Source organism: Chelonia mydas, chromosome 4 (assembly GCF_015237465.2).
Source record: "Chelonia mydas isolate rCheMyd1 chromosome 4, rCheMyd1.pri.v2, whole genome shotgun sequence".
Classification (NCBI taxonomy): domain Eukaryota; kingdom Metazoa; phylum Chordata; order Testudines; family Cheloniidae; genus Chelonia; species Chelonia mydas.
The window spans coordinates 38,996,450-39,012,604 of record NC_057852.1 but is presented as its reverse complement, the minus strand read 5'-3'; the positions used below and the strand labels follow the sequence as shown (position 1 = coordinate 39,012,604).

The 16,155-nt window shown below is 40.3% G+C and overlaps 1 long non-coding RNA gene across 2 annotated transcripts in view; it reads right to left on the bottom strand.

Annotated features, from left to right (window-relative positions):
• Positions 1-1,069: 1,069 nt before the first annotated feature.
• Positions 1,070-16,155, bottom strand: part of LOC122465589 — a 71,852-nt gene continuing 56,766 nt past the window's right edge. For both annotated transcript variants that reach the window (XR_006290532.1, XR_006290533.1), the window contains exon 4: positions 1,070-2,663. This is a non-coding gene — a long non-coding RNA (uncharacterized LOC122465589). The remainder of the gene's footprint in view (positions 2,664-16,155) is intronic.

Genomic DNA, 16,155 nt, shown 5'->3' with positions numbered 1-16,155 from the left:
AAACAGTTTAAAAAACATAAGATTATAGAAAGCAATATTAAGGTGTAGTGAAGTGACGACCCACTGGCACAGCACCTCCCGCTGGTGATCCTGGGAATTAGCTCTATTCCAGCCCAGAGTACCCTCAACTGGCTAGTGGCTCACCTGCCGCTGGCCCCGTGTCCCTCCTGGACCCTGGAGCCGTTTACCTTGGGGTTCTGCCCCCAGCAGTAACCCCCAGTCTGGGTCTCCCCTCCCAGGGGAAACCCCAACCCTCTAAACCACACCTTGCCTCAGTAGCTACTGCCAGTCATCATTTAGCCCCCACTCACTGGGGCAGACTGCAGTCTGTAAACCACTCATCACGGGCAAGGGGATTGGACCAGCCGCCTCTACCTAACCCCAGGTTACACCTCTGCAGCCCCAATACCTCTGTAAGCCTTGCACAAGGCCTGCAGCCTGGGGAGTTACTAGGCTGAAGCTCCCCAGCTCCTTTTGCCTTTCCCTGGAACTACTCCACCTCAGGTACCCTTTCCTCCCAGGCAGCCAGGTCCTTCTCTCTCCAGAAGTAGAGACAGACTGCCTCAGCTCCTGGCTCACAGCCCTTTTACAGGGCCAGCTATGGCCTGATTGGGGTGTGGCCCTAGCTGTGGCTGCTTTCCCAATCAGCCTAGCCTTTCACAGGAGTGGGGCAACTGCCCCTCTACATAGGGGTAATCAGGACCATTTTGGATTCATCAGTGTCTTTGTTTGATGACTTAATGAAGTGTAGTTGAGATACTGTAGAAATTATTAATGGATAGGGTGTTAATTACCTATTGAATGTACAGACTGGACCATGACAATACAGTAATTTCAGACTAATGAACCAGTTTTGAACAAACATACCACCACCACCTAGAGGCTTTGCTCCTTTCTAGAGCCACATATATTTAAATTAGATCCACACCTGGTTTAAACTGGCACAGCTCCATTGAAATCAAATTGGCATAGCTCCATTACATCAGCTGAAGATCTGGCCCATTATTGTTTTCACGTCCCATTTCCAGCAGAGACCATGACTGAAAGTAATAAAATCATACAAGAAAGCCTGTTTCCGTGAGATTTCAAACCAAACTTTGCAGACTTGGGAAAGTTGGATAGCGCTACGTTTCACATGTCAATAGTTTGAAAAATAGTTTAATTGTTACTTGACTTAACCTAACTTAAAATGCCAAGACTAAATGGTTGCTGAGCAGCAAATCATTGCATAAGTTTGTCCAAATGCTTGCAGGGTACAAATCAGAACTGAATTTCAAGACTACTTGAATTTGCATAAATGATTCACATTTGTTAGCACACAGAATAAACATCAGATAATGCATTTTAAGTGTTGTGACAGTAATTACTGGAAACATTCTTTATTAGTTGCTAATCAATTTGCTGGACGTTTCATATGATTATATTCTGAAACGTGATATGGAGCAATGATCACCTTAGTCAGGTATTTAATAGAACAAAGGCCACAGCAACAAGCATTGTGGGAAAAGGAAAACATTAAGATATGAAAGCAGATAACTGTATGCATGTGTAACTTGTTAATATCAATACCAACTCAAATAGCTCTTTAAGGAGAACTCTCCTCATATATTCATGGTATTTACATAAACCTTGTTTTCAGTTAACTAACTTAGTTCTGGAGAGAGAAAATATAGATATGTAGCATATTATATGGACACATCAGATTTAAAGAGCGGATGGATGGATGGGTGTAAAGTGCAAATACCCTATAGTATGGAATCTAATGCAGAGCCGGTATTTTCAGACTATTAGGGATTCTAGACTTATCTGATCGTCTTCTCTACATGTGCTCTCACTTCTTTCAGTCCTTGCCCTCTCCCCACGCTACACTCCATCCTTCTTATCCCAGTTTCTTCTCACCGATCTATCTTACACCTCCAAGTTCTGTTTGCAAAAATGTCTTTCTTGACTACAGACAGGATATTTTTGGTATCTCCCATTCAGGGAACCCAGGGTTAAAGGAAGAAAGAGCACAGCTGCTACATCTCTGCTAAAACCAGAGGAGACCTCACCCTGGCTACTGTAATAAGAACTCCCCTACAGCCTTTTCCCACTGAGGATGTCTAATCGGCTGTGGATTAAGTGTACATAAGTGACAACTCTCATTGACTTCTGGAGCAGGATAGGGTGTGTGTGTGTGTGTGTGTGTGTAAGTTCAGATCTACTTTCTTCCACTCCAAACCTTGTGAATTCTTGGACTTCCATGTGTCAGATTGCACTTGTGATGCACCTTGTTCCTAATCCAAAGCCCACTGGACTCAGTAGGAGCTTTTCCAGTGACTACAACAGACTTTGGATCAGGCCTATGCATTGGATTTTCCCATCATTCACTCTCTTCTCCAAGTAATAACAGCAGCAGATATGACAAAAAAAATATCATACTGATTCCATCAGTTCCAACAGCAAGAGATACTCCTCTGGGATCTCTGGAGTCAATGACAGGTACATCCTCATGGTCTCTCCTGTTCTCAATTCTCTGGCAGCTCCTGCCACTGTACCTTGCTTGGGATCAGGGGAGGGAATGAAAGATAAGTCTGGTCTAGTCTAATCCATTAAAAGCAGGGGCTCCATTCTTTCAGTTTCCCAAGTAGGCTTTTTATTGTCTTCTCAGAGTATTTCTTTTCCTGGGAAATTGAAACAAAAGAAATTAACAATGGCAATAAAAAAAACCCAGTGATTACAGTTAATTGGTGCATATGCAAGATGAAATTTTTTTTTTAAACCAGTCCCATTTGACACACTATGAAGTGGGAATATCAGTCAGGTCTAAAAGAGAAGGTAGTTTACCAACAACCTGATCTGAAATGTAAGTCAATGGAAAGGTGCCCATCAAATTTGATGTGCTTTGGATCAGGCCCTAATGAGTCATGTTATAGTGTTTTAGGTAGGTATATAGTAGAGGGAGAACAACTGAAGGTTAAATTCACCCATAGCATATTCTACAAAATGATCCAAAACAATGTAGATATGAAATAATTGGAGTTTATCTCATTAAAGTCTCACTTTCAAAATTGATTAAAAGGGAGCTTGGCTATGAACCCTGTAAAATGGAGTGGCAACAAGCAGAAAACTCTAATCAAAGGATAAGATCCAAATAGAAATGTTGGAGCTGGGGAAGGTGACAGGAGGACATCAGAGGACTTATCTTAGTTCTAGTCCCATTTAATATCTTTACTCTCTCTTCTATATCATTAATAAGCAGCATGCTAATGTAATCTGCAGATAATTAATTCAGAGGAGTTGGAAACATCAGTCAGGAAAGAATTTGTATGGAGGGAGATAGAAATACAGGAAGCAAATAAAATAGATTAATTTTGTAAAATACAAAATAATGCAGTTGAGAAAAAATATATCCAAAACAGAGACAGTCAATGGAAGCAATAATTATTGAAAAACAATAATGCCAAGAGACTTAGAAGTTACATGAGTAGCACAAATTTACAATATATGGCAGTCAGAATTGATCATATTTGCTATTTAGGCTAACTGTAAAGGAATATCACATCACAAAGAAGGAAAGTAATAGTCCTTCTCCATATGGATCTGGTATAGTACATAAGAACGGACATACTGGGTCAGACCAAAGGTCCACCTAGCCTAGTATGCTGTCTTCTGACAGTGGCCAATGCCAGATGCCCCAGAGGGAATGAACAGAACAGATCATCAAGTGATGCATCCCGTTGCCCATTCCCAGTTTCTGGCAAACTGAGTCTAGGGACACCATCCTGGCTAATAGGATTCATGATGGACCTATCCTCCATGAATTTACCTGGAATATAGCATTTATTTCTGGATACCTTATTACCACAAAGACAATAACAAGCTGGAGGTAGTTCAGAGAAGAACGGTGTTAGGATATAGATATTCAGGCCTGTCTGTAAAGGCCTATACTCTAAGAATTTAGGTGTATTCTTATCACTTGGCTAGTTAGAGGTATAAAAGAAAGAATCAAAATCATTGTCTGCCGGTGTAAGGTCCTTCTCTTACTGTGACGGTCTGAGGTGCTGTTCTTAGGCTAAGGCCTTTGGCTAAGCAGCAGAGGCAGCCATAAGCTGGGAAGCGAATGGTCACATCCTCACATTCCGAACTAGTCACATTGACATAATACCTAACAGCCCAATAGCACCTTATCAGGACAGGATTGTATTCCTATCGCCTCCAGAGAAAGGGAAGTGCCTAGAAGATGTAAAAGGAAACTTAGTTTGATAGCATCCTGTCTGGCAAGAACTCACTTATCAATAGCTGGGATGTGAAATCCTCATTTCTTTGTTGTTCTATCACTGTAGTTCCCATTTCCCTATTGTTTGTCTGTATAATCTCTGTCCACTAAGGAAGGAAACTGGAATCATGCTTGCTGGAAGTTCACCCCAATAAACATTGAATTGTTTGCACCTTTGGACTTAGGGTATTGTTGCTCTCTGTTCATGCGAGAAGGACCAGGGAAGTAGCCCCCTAACAAATGGTAGAAATGATAAAAGATCAGAATACGGGGAGGAATGAAATGATGAAAGAGAAATACAGATTTGCTTTGGTTACGTGACAGCTAGGGAAATGGGAGGGGAGTATGGTAACAATCTACAACTACACGAAGGAAGAAGGGGACATACTTAGCAATTTTAAAGGGCTAAAAACAAAGGGGTAGTATTAGCAAAGGGGAGTTATAGGCAGAGTAACTGAGAAATATTAGGCTGAAGAATAGTTTCCTAAGGCCAGTTACAGAAGCCTCATTTGTCGCGGATATTTAAAATTACACAGGAGAAAAAACTCTCTAGTAAATGTACACAAGGCAATTATTTTGACTTTGGAGGGCATGATCTGAGTGATATACCAGGTCTTTTATTAACGATAGCCACTATGGCACCATCCATACATAATACATACAAAGAGTCACAGGTTTCCCAGGAATTCAGAGGTTTCCTCTTTTTGCAAGGAAGTTCCCAGCTACCTCAAGTCATTGCATTATGACAGGCAATACTCCTCTTGAGTGCCAGTGCCCTCTATTGGAGAGCATCAGAAAAATTCACTTCTGTGTCCTAGGCCCTATATTTTTGACCGCTAACTGGGATATTTACTACTCAGTGAGAAGACAATAAAAAGCCCTTTTGCTTTTAGAGAAAGAGGGTATGAATCCTATCCGCCACACCATGTATCCTAATGATAACAATGAAGTCCTTAAATGTCATGGATTTGTTACAATTTACTGAAAACCATGGGCCTATTTTTCAAAGAGAGGTTTGTCCGTAAAGATCTTTTATATTGTAGGTGAGAACTAAGAGATTTTTTACAGGTTTGAACATCAATTAGCTATCACTGAAAGCTCCCATTATTGTTACAACACTGAAAATGAAACGCATGTTCTTGGCACAAAATGCTTGATTAAAACTATTGCCTTTTTTGTGTGCGTTACTTATCCCATTGTAGAATGTATTGTTCAGCTCTTCCAAATTTGTAAATGTTGATAAAAAGGTATTCTATACAAATATTATAGATCACATGTGTAGTCTAACTTATTCAATGGTATCTTCACAGCATTAAACAATATTAATCAATAAATCTCTCAAGATAGCAGTACATTGCTACTTCCTCACATACAAATGATTAGGTATTCAATAAGATGAGCTGCTTCCTGCTGAGCTGCTCATTCCTTACCCCATTATAGGTTTGTCTCAAATTAGGTTCATCTCATTGCATTTTTTCTTAATGTTGTTGTAGAAGTAATGTTTGTTTATTATCCAGCAATAAATTCTGCAATTATAGTGGCATGCATGATTCAGATTTGGTTATGAAGTAGTGAACTAAGTGGCAGCCTGAGCCCCGAGATTTTTTTGTTATGTCAAATGTAAACTAAAGTTTCAGTATTCACAGACATGGTTTTATGATTCACAAAACAAGGTTAAATGTGGGGGAGGGAGGAGGAGAGACAGTCAAAGTTCCATTACTGTTTTCTTCCATTTTGTTCCAAGCATAATCTTTCATTCCATTGCCACTATACCTCAAAGTACTCAGAAGTGTGGGAACGTCTGATAAACCCTATCATGCTTTGACATCACATTCAGTCTTTGAAACATTACAGCACAGATTGAAATAGAGTTCCTTGTCAAAGTATTGTTCTATAAATATTCTACTGGGATTGGAACAGTTACTTTTCCCCCCAAGAGCATTATCCTGTAAAGTGCTGATTGTTTGAAGTGGTGCGGAGGGCTCTGAACTCACAATGACTCTGGGGAGTTGAGGGCATTCACCACCTTTCAGAAGCATTAAGTAACTTCAAGGCTTGGGCCCTAACTATGTTTTTGAAAGTCTAATGAACAGGCTCTTTCCCCCTGAATGTGGAGGAAAACTTTTTATCCAAGTTCTTATACATTTGTCACCATAGTAACAAAGTACCTCAAATATCAAGGAATTCATACTTTTCTTGTCACCTTGGGAGACCAACAATTGGAGAGTGTCTTCATGAAGATGACCCTATGCTTCCAATGGATCTTCAGGATCTGTGTTGATCTTGTAGATCCATGGTATCTGGAGAGAAACTCCAGCTTCTCCCATGGGGAATGGGGCAGGTTAAATCCCTCCCCCCCCTCCCCATTCAAGAATCTGGAGGGCACTTTGCAAGAGGACCTTGTGGAGTTTGTCTCCCTTGGCCTGCTTCTGTGTATTTATTGTGGGAGAGTAACCTCCATGTAATACTTACAGCTTTACCTAATGGTGTGTGTATTCCTCAGTGACCTTCAATAAGTGGAATAGTTATTCACCGTTGGATGCACCTAAAGAGTCAGTTCTTCCTTTTCACCATAATGGGTGAACTTTAACAAAGTCAGAGAGTCAGCTTGCTTTGAATCATCTGTCCAAAATATGTCTAAACCTCTTTTCTGTAGAAGAAACTTCTACAAGTTTCACATAAAGATGGGCAACACTGAAAATCTCAGGAAAGGTCAAGTCCAGGCAGTCCAGTAAGCTTACCACAACACACAGCTTACCTATAACAATTCCTTCCTTCCTTCTTTCAGTCCTGGTCCACTGGGAAGTGCAGAGACACTCTTCCCCCCTCCCCCCCCCCCCCCCCCCCCCCCCCCCCCCCCCCGCCAAAAAAAAAATGAAAAGAGGAAATTAATGGGCTTTTCCAAGACTCAGAAAAAAATTGGTTTAGGTTTTGGGTGCTGACTGGTTCCTTTCAGCATTATCCTGCCTGCCAATTCTTAATTTTGACTAAAGCAGTTGTAGCAGGAGTTAGTTTAATCTTTTTTTTTCCCCAGTGTTGTTTTTCTTAAGATAATTAGAGCTGGATCAGCTCCTCATGAAGAATGACCCTCTGGTAAAGGTACGCTCTCACTGTGGAGAGGGAAGCAGAAGAAAGGAGCTGCATTCAAAAATGTCGTTCAGTGGTTTAGCACATCCCCTATGCTGCTTAGATTGCTGAACACAAGAAGATTTTCAATCAACTGCTATAAGTTGCTGAAGGAGGAAAGATTAATAACTAAAGGACCATTTCAGGCCATCATTTTCAAGCACAATTTCCTACTGAAATTATGTATCACAAAATCTGGAATCCTGTTTAAAAATCTATAGCACAAAATGGGCATCAATCTCCAGAATGAAATCAAATGGTTATCGTTGTGTTAGGTCTCTTTTTTTGGGGGGGGTCTAGATGTTTGAGCATTCTTGTATCTATTGAATGTATAGCTCTTGTGTTGCTGTTATGTATTCAGGTCTGAGGCATTTTCCAATACAATACTCTGAAATCTGTGTGGAAAGAAACATGCTTCAGCATAAACCTATCCCATAATGATTTAGCTATGCTCCTGGGCCATGACTTAATCTTTGGCTTTGCAGATACTGATTAATAGACTATTATTTTATTGCTGCCACTCCTTCCCCTGCTACAAACATTAAATGTGAAAATTTCCATTTGCCATTTTTTTCCAGTTCTCTCTAGAACAGAAGATACTCAGATTTTTTAATTGTTCAGTCTCACAGTAATGTGTCGCCCAGTATCGATTTGTCATTCTTGCAGATATATTTCTCTGCATGTTACATAATATGCTGATTGCTTTCATAATAATGCATCTGAAATCTGGGGAAAACGAAGGCTAGCTGCTTGCCTTTCAAAGGGAAAATGATGAAAGGCTAGAGAAGAATTTTGCATTAGAGTTCCTTTTGTCTTCAGCTAGTACAGTGTCCTCAATCTTTTTTTAAACAGGAGAGACAAATCTGAAAAAGTGTTTCTTGGTCTAGGAATGGACTATCTTTCAACAATTAATTAATGATCATTTTATTTAATGCCCTCAAAACTCCTTCCAATTATTAGGACAATTCCTTGCTAGAGGCACCAAAAAAACATTTATAATGCAAGTAATCTAATTTTAAGATATCCGACTTACAAATTTCTAGATATCAAGAGCTGAAAGTTTATAATTACAAACCATCACCTAGATTTCTTTTTCACACTCACTACCATTAAGAGATTCTTCATAGTGAAAATCTGAAATGCAGTGTCCATTTTATTCAAATCCTGTTAAAATTTATCCAGATTTGAATAATAAAATTGAATATGGCATGTCCACCAAACTTTAGATAGTGAGGACATTTTGTTGCTCATGTTATATTTCTCCAACTTGTTTAATGTGTCCTATGATCAGAGCTGGTTGAAATAATTTTTTGTAAAATTCTCGGGACATTTTAAGCAACAGTTGAAATAAGACTAAGTCAGAAAAGAGGGTTTGTAATGTTTGTGTTTATTGAGCTGTGTATAAAAGGTTATTTATTTATTTTGCCCACAGCGTTTGGTACACAAGGACTCAAAGCTAAAATAACCAGTTGTTTTAGGATGGTGAGCACTAACATTCAGAAGTTCAAGATAGGTTTCTATGTATAGATTCATAGGTTCAAAGGCCAAAATAATTCCTAAAGAAGATCTTTTAGAAAAACGTCTAATACTGATTTTAAAATTGACAGTGATGGAGAATCTACCATGACTCTCGGTAAATTGTTGAAATGGTTAATTACTCTCACTGTTAAAAATCTATGCCCATTTCTCTGGTAGACTGAAGAGCCCATTTTCAAATATTTGTTTCCTACATAGATACTTATAGACTGACCACATCATACCTTAACCTTCTCTTTGTTAAGATAAATAGAGTTAAAGAACTCAATCTATCACTATAAAGCATGTTTTCTAATCCTTTAATCATTCCTGTGGCTTTTCCTTTTTCAATTTATCAACATCTTTGTTGAATTGTTGACACCCGAACTGGGCATAGGATTCCAGCAGTAATTGTATCATGCCAAATACAGATACAATAACCTTTCCCTTTCTACTTGAGATTCTTCTCTTTATGCATCAAAGGATTTTGTTAGCTCTTTTGGTCACAGCATCTCCTTGGGAGCTCATGTTCAAGTCCATGTTCAACTCATTATCCACCATGACCCCAAGTCTGTCAGAGTCACTGAACAGAATCCCCCATCCTCTAAGTCTTTGTTCCTAGATGTACGTTTAGCTGTATTAAAAATGCATACAAATAATACATTAACTGATTTCAAAAAATAAACTGAAACTTTCCAATCACAGTCCTGGGGTATGTCTACACTTTGAGCTAGAGCTATGATTCCTACACCGAGGAGACATACCTGAACTAGCTCTGATCAAACTAGTGCACTAAAATAGAGTGTACCTGCATCATCATGAGGTGTAGGGTCTTGGATGGGTACATACTCGGGGTGGTTACCCCTCCCACTGCTTGTTCTAGTGTGGCTACGCTATTTTTAGCACAGTACCTCAATCAGAGCTAGCGTGCATGTCTCCTGAAGCTGCGAATAACACCCTCAACTCAAATGGCAGATATACCCTTACAGTCCTGAAACTTTGGCTCACAGATTAACTGGGACAGATCATCAGATGGCATAAAGCAAAATAAAGTAGAGCTATGCTGATTTACACCAACAGATTTGGCCCATCCCTTTTATGACCGGAAGGGATCACTATGACTGTCTACCAGATTCTGCTGCATAACATGTGCCCAAATCTTTCGGCCAATAACTCTTACAGTGGAGGGCATTTTTCTTCCCTACAATGTAAGTGGACAAGAGCCCATTAACTCAGAAGACATCTAATCTCAACTGAAAGACTCCAAGTAACGATAAGTTACCACAACCTTTGGAACCACTTGCCAAGGGGTTGAGTCCCCTTACCTTCCTCTCTCCCAGAGGATTATTCCATCTCCCTATACTCAGCTCTCCTCTTCCCTCACTATTTCTTTCCTGGGGTCTGTGCTCCTTTGGATGGAGGTGAGGAAACAGAGTTAACCTTCTCTCATGTCCATTGTTAATGGTGGGGATAAGGGGACAAGGTCTCTTAACTATATGGCCATTATTATTGTGTGAAAAGATGCATCAGAACCAGATACTGTGAAATCTATTCTATTTCTGTCTTTATTTCACATATTGTTTGTCTATTCTGGTACACTAGTGCATGACTGCCTCTTTACATGTGGCTTAAGACCAGTAAACCTCCTTTGCCACATGGTGTAGTGTAGCAAATGTGATCTTCCTGTAGGGAAGCAGAAGGAGAAGAGTGGCTGTAGTATATGCATGCCCAGACACTTTTTGGATTTCTCTCTTTAATGAAGGGCCTTCACATCTTGGGTAAGAAAGACCTAGCAGGAGCTGGCTAACTGCTATATTAACCTGGTCCCCTGGGGACTGAGTGGATTTCCAACTGGAAATCTGCCACAAGTTACTAGTGTTGAACCATTAGTAACTTCCCTGGACACAGTGAAATCCCCTAAAGAAGCGTTTGAATGAAGATGCTGGTGGAGACCAGTTGGCAGCACAGCTCCTGAAAATACAGCGCTGCCATGCAAGAGGGGAAGCCAAGGGAGTGCTATCCCAAGATTTGGTGACTGAAGCTTATGACGCTCTGACAGAGAGTAAACTCATTTTACACGAAGAAGCAGTGAGGAGGAAATACAGAGGGACAACATTTGCAGAGTTTCCTAGAACATCTTGAATTTTTTTCAATGAGTATTTGTTCATTTACTGGAATTTGCACATTGTAGCCTAAAAACTACATTGAAAGAATGTTATTAAGGTTACAAGGTCAAGCACTCAAAAGTTGGAAAATGCCAGAATTAAAGTTGCTTGTGCCACCTGAATTTGGCCCTTTGTGCATATGCATTAGGAAACCCCTCCCCATCCCATACCTCCTTCTACCTTCACATGCTGTGAAAACTGCAGATATTATTACATCCATTTTAAAGATTAGTAAAAAGAGGCAACTAGTAACCTGCTCAAGGTCAAAGAGCAGGTCAGAGTCAGAGCAGGAAATAGAATTCAGAAACTCTGTCTCCAACCTCAAAGCAACAGTATCACGCTGTGTAGCCCTTCTTAAACATCAGCTCTGCCATCTGGACTATGACTATAGCCGATAATAAGTTCAGAGGTACCTCATCAGTCTTTATATTCATTTTTATTTATGGCTAATGATTTGAAAAGGTTTTCTTTCAACCACCAAATTCTAGGGGTTAATTATATGTAAAAACTAATTTATTTATTTATTTATTTTTTGGACAGAAATGGCATGAATTAAATCATGGCACCATTTGAGAGAGATCTGGCCAGCCATTCTAAAAGTTAGTTTAAATATGGTGTGACTTTTTAATTTTCAACAGTTGCCTTTTTAATAAAAGGAATAAAATAATAGGGGGAAAGTAGAGCCAAAGAGACTAAGCATAACTTTAATTCCGGTAATGTGAACACTCCTCTTAAAAGCTGGCAGAGGCAGATACTGCAGCTAAAACTAGAGCAACTTAACCCATTCATTGTGACATCTTGAATCCTGTTGACTGGAAAAAGAGCTCTGTGAGGCTGAAAAGCCTGTCTCTTTTACCTACAGAAGTTGGTCCAGTAAAAGATATTACTGCACCCATCTTGTCTTTCTAATGTCATAATCAGGCAGAAATAACAAGTTCAGTAGCACTCCATTCAAAAATCATAAAACTCTGCATAATAGTTATATTCCGTGATCTTATTATTTGTCATAAGCTGAAACAATTTAGCCTGTAGGTCTATAAACGTGTCCCTGATGGCTTCCGTTACAGCAGGGGTGGCCAGCCTGAGAAGGAGCCAGAATTTACCAACGTACATTGCCAAAGAGCCACAGTGATACATCAGCAGCCCCTGCACGCCGCCATCAGCTCCCCCCTTCTCCCAGTACCTCCCGCTCACTGGCAGCCCCACCAATCAGCGCCTCCCCACACCTCCCGATCAACTGTTTTGTGGCGTGCAGGAGGCTCGGAGGGGGAGCAGCAAGGGCACAGAAGGCTCAGGGGAATGGGTGCAGAGGGGGCAGAGCCAGGGGTTGAGCAGTGAGCACCCCCCAGCAAAGTTGGTGCCTGAAGCTCCAGCCCCGGAGTCGGTGCCTATGCAAGGAGCCACATATTAACTTCTGAAGAGCCACATGTGGCTCCACAACCACAGGTTGGCCACCCTGCATTATAGCTTTGGTTATTGCCCACTCCTCTCTTTACAGCATGTGTCAGAGAAACTGTAGGGCAGGCAGGACATGTATGGTTGGAGCACAGGACTAGGATTCAATGTAAGGTCTGGAATATGTCCTTAAAAGAATGTACAAACTGTGGTTTATAAAAATGGATCATATCCCTTTAAATTTTCTGCTAGCAGACTGGAGTGCAGGATGCATTGAATTGGATTTTAATTCCATGCATGAGCTTGTGAAAACCCAGAGCAAGAAACTAGGGGCCACGTTACAGTCTTAAACTGAAAACAATGAACACCAGAACGAAAAATGCCAAGTTTTAACTATCCATGAAATACTGAGATTCTTTAACTCCAACACTTAAAGCAAAGTGAACAAATATAGTCTTTTGCTTTAAAGTGAAAAAGAAGCTGAGAAAACCGCACTCAATACTAGTGACAGACCAAAATTTGTGATGTACACCCAAAAAGCAGTATACTTGCAATTGCTCCCAAAACTTTGCTATCTCCCAAAAAGTTGCTTGTGTAGGAGAAAAAAAATCAACAATCCAAAAGCAGTGAGTACAAGGCTTTAACTTTAGAAGATGAACACACACATAGAACACTCAGTGTGTTCCTCTGTGCTAACATGACACTCACCGTCTTGGTTGTGGCTCAGGCAATTCTAGACCTAAAGAATGTTAGCTCCTACAGGACTAAATCCTGCAGTTTGGAGCTGTAACAGACTTGCACACTTGATGGCTGAGGCACAGAGGAGGACATATGACATGCACTGAACAATGGGCTGCTTTAAGTCAATATGTGTTGCAATGTCTCAAACAGCTGGTGTAAGAATTTCAGCTTCCTTATTCCTGTGTGCTTACCTAATATCCAACTCACTACCTCTTGTAGATTTGCTACTTACAGATAACAAATGCAGTATCCATGCCTAAGGTCTCAATTATACTTTAAGATGTAGCAGTGTTGATGCACCTTTGGCATATTTGTTCCCACTGGCTTCTTTCTTGTATATAGCTGGGCATGCTGCTTGGGGAACTTGCTGTTGGCTCTCTCATTTGTATACATTTTGGGTAAAAATTGCTAAGTGTGGTCATTTTATCTTCCAAGTGATTGACAACATGCTCCTCCATTCCCATTCCTTTCAGCTTTACTAACTCATAAGAATGGCCATACTGGGTCAGACCAAAGGTCCATCCAGACCAGTATCCTGTCTACTGACAGTGGCCAATGCCAGGTGTCCCAGAGGGAGTGAACCTAACAGGTAATGATCTAGTGATCTCTCTCCTGCCATCCATCTCTACCCTCTGACAAACAGAGGTTGGGGCACCATTCCTTACCCATCCTGGCTAATAGTCATTAATGGACTTAACCTCCATGAATTTATCTAGTTCTCCTTTAAACCCTGTTATGGTCCTAGCCTTCACAACCTCCTCAGGCAAGGAGTTCCACAAGTTGACTCCTATGACCATCGTCTTCCTTTGTATTTCCATAGAGGCAGAAAAGCACCTAGATGTTTTGTTTTTGCTTAAAACACACACTGGTGCTTTGGTTACCTCTTTAGGGCTATCTGTCCATCTGCTTTGAACACATATCACTATCCCAATGCCCTTATATGGGTTTGATACGTTTCACATGACTCCTCCACGTACTGGCTGAACACGTGCCTTTGTTTTCACCTTCATAGTGGGATGGTAAGATGGTAGATGTGTTATGCATTTTGGCCATGATAACTGTGCACAGCAACCATGCCAGCTTGCATTTGAATCATTTTCTGCTTAGATTTCCTTTTGAAAATGGGCAATCATTGTACCCTGCTTTTGTCATAAGCTTTTGGTGTCATTCTTTTTAAAAACACTAATGCTCTGAACAACAGAACTTTATCCAGGCTTAAAGCTAGTTCCAAGATTCTTTTATGCTTATGGCTTCATTATAAATGCATTCAGTGTCGTTAGGATTTTAGTAAATACACAATATTGTACTAAATAAAGTTCCTTTTATATTATCCCTTCCCTGCTCATCCAATTATATCCCTTAAGAGGAAAAAAAGCATTACAGGCAGAATAGTGGTATAATACAATGGCTAAGTGAAACAAAAAATAATTTCTGGCTTCCTTCATATCCAATAGGACACAATCAATATGAATGATGTAGCTGCTCTGTAAAGGATTAAGAGCTTTGTAAATCTTAGACACCAGGCCCAGATTCCCCCATGACAACTCCAACCAGTGCTAGTGACATTGTTTTATATAGATAGATACACACACATACTACAGTATTTCTGGCCAAAATTTCTGTACAGTATGGCCCTGATCTTCATTACTTGGGCATTCAAAACTCTCATTTGAAAGATTTCGGTGTGCAAGGAAAGCAGGATCAGGATCTATTTGTTAATAACATAAATTTATGCATTTAATACTATTAATAACAACATAAGATGCCTGGCAAATGACAAGTTGTTCAGCATTTGGGAACTATATGACCTTGAGAAATTATACTTACTGAAGGGCTCTTAAACACACTTCCACCATCTGTGAGATGTTGCTTTAGAGGTTTCGTGAATGACAAACTTAATATTTTTATCCAAGTCCTCCCCCTCCAACCGAAACATAAGATTTACTTAAGGGGCCATTTCAAATTAAAAGCTAATAATTGTCCGGTGAGAACATGAATATTATTTAAAAACCTAGATGCTATTGATATGTAGAAAATATTTACTGTTTACCTGTGTGAGAGTGAACTATCGTGATAACCTAATAGATAAGTTTGCCATTTCAGTTCATTCCCCCCAGGCACAGTAGTCTATGTCACAAAACAATTTCAACTATCCAGATATAACTTGTTATAATATGGCATGGCTGGTAGCCTCTGCTTTGTAGAGATACTATTCTGTATAAAGTGAGTATACAGATAAAATGATGTATAACTTTCATTGTTTAGAGTGTAGTTGTTGCAGTTAAAGACTGAAACAATTGGCATGTACCTCTGTACATTTAGTGGCTTTCCTTCAATAATAGTAATAATAATATCCTAGAATCATAGACTATCAGGGTTGGAAGGGACCTCAGGAGGTCATCTAGTCCAACCCCCTACTCAAAGCAGGACCAATCCCCCACTAAATCATCCCAGCCAGGGCTTTGTCAAGCCTGACCTTAAAAATATCTAAGGAAGGAGATTCCGCCACCTCCCTAGGTAACGCATTCCAGTGTTTCACCACCCTCCTAGTGAAAAAGTTTTTCCTAATATCCAAGCTAAACCTCCCCCACTGCAACTTGAGACCATTACTCCTCGTTCTGTCATCTGCCATCACTGAGAATAGTCTAGATCCATCCTCTTTGGATCTACCTTTCAGGTAATTGAAAGCAGCTATCAAATCCCCCCTCATTCTTCTCTTCCGCAGACTAAACAATCCCAGTTCCCTCAGCCTCTCCTCATAAGTCATGTGTTCCAGTCCCCTAATCATTTTTGTTGCCCTCCGCTGTACTCTTTCCAGTTTTTCCACATCTTTCTTGTAGTGTGGGGCCCAAAACTGGACACAGTACTCCAGATGAGGCCTCACCAATGTCGAATAGAGGGGAATGATCACGTCCCTCGCTCTGCTGGCAATGCCCCTACATATACATCCCAAAA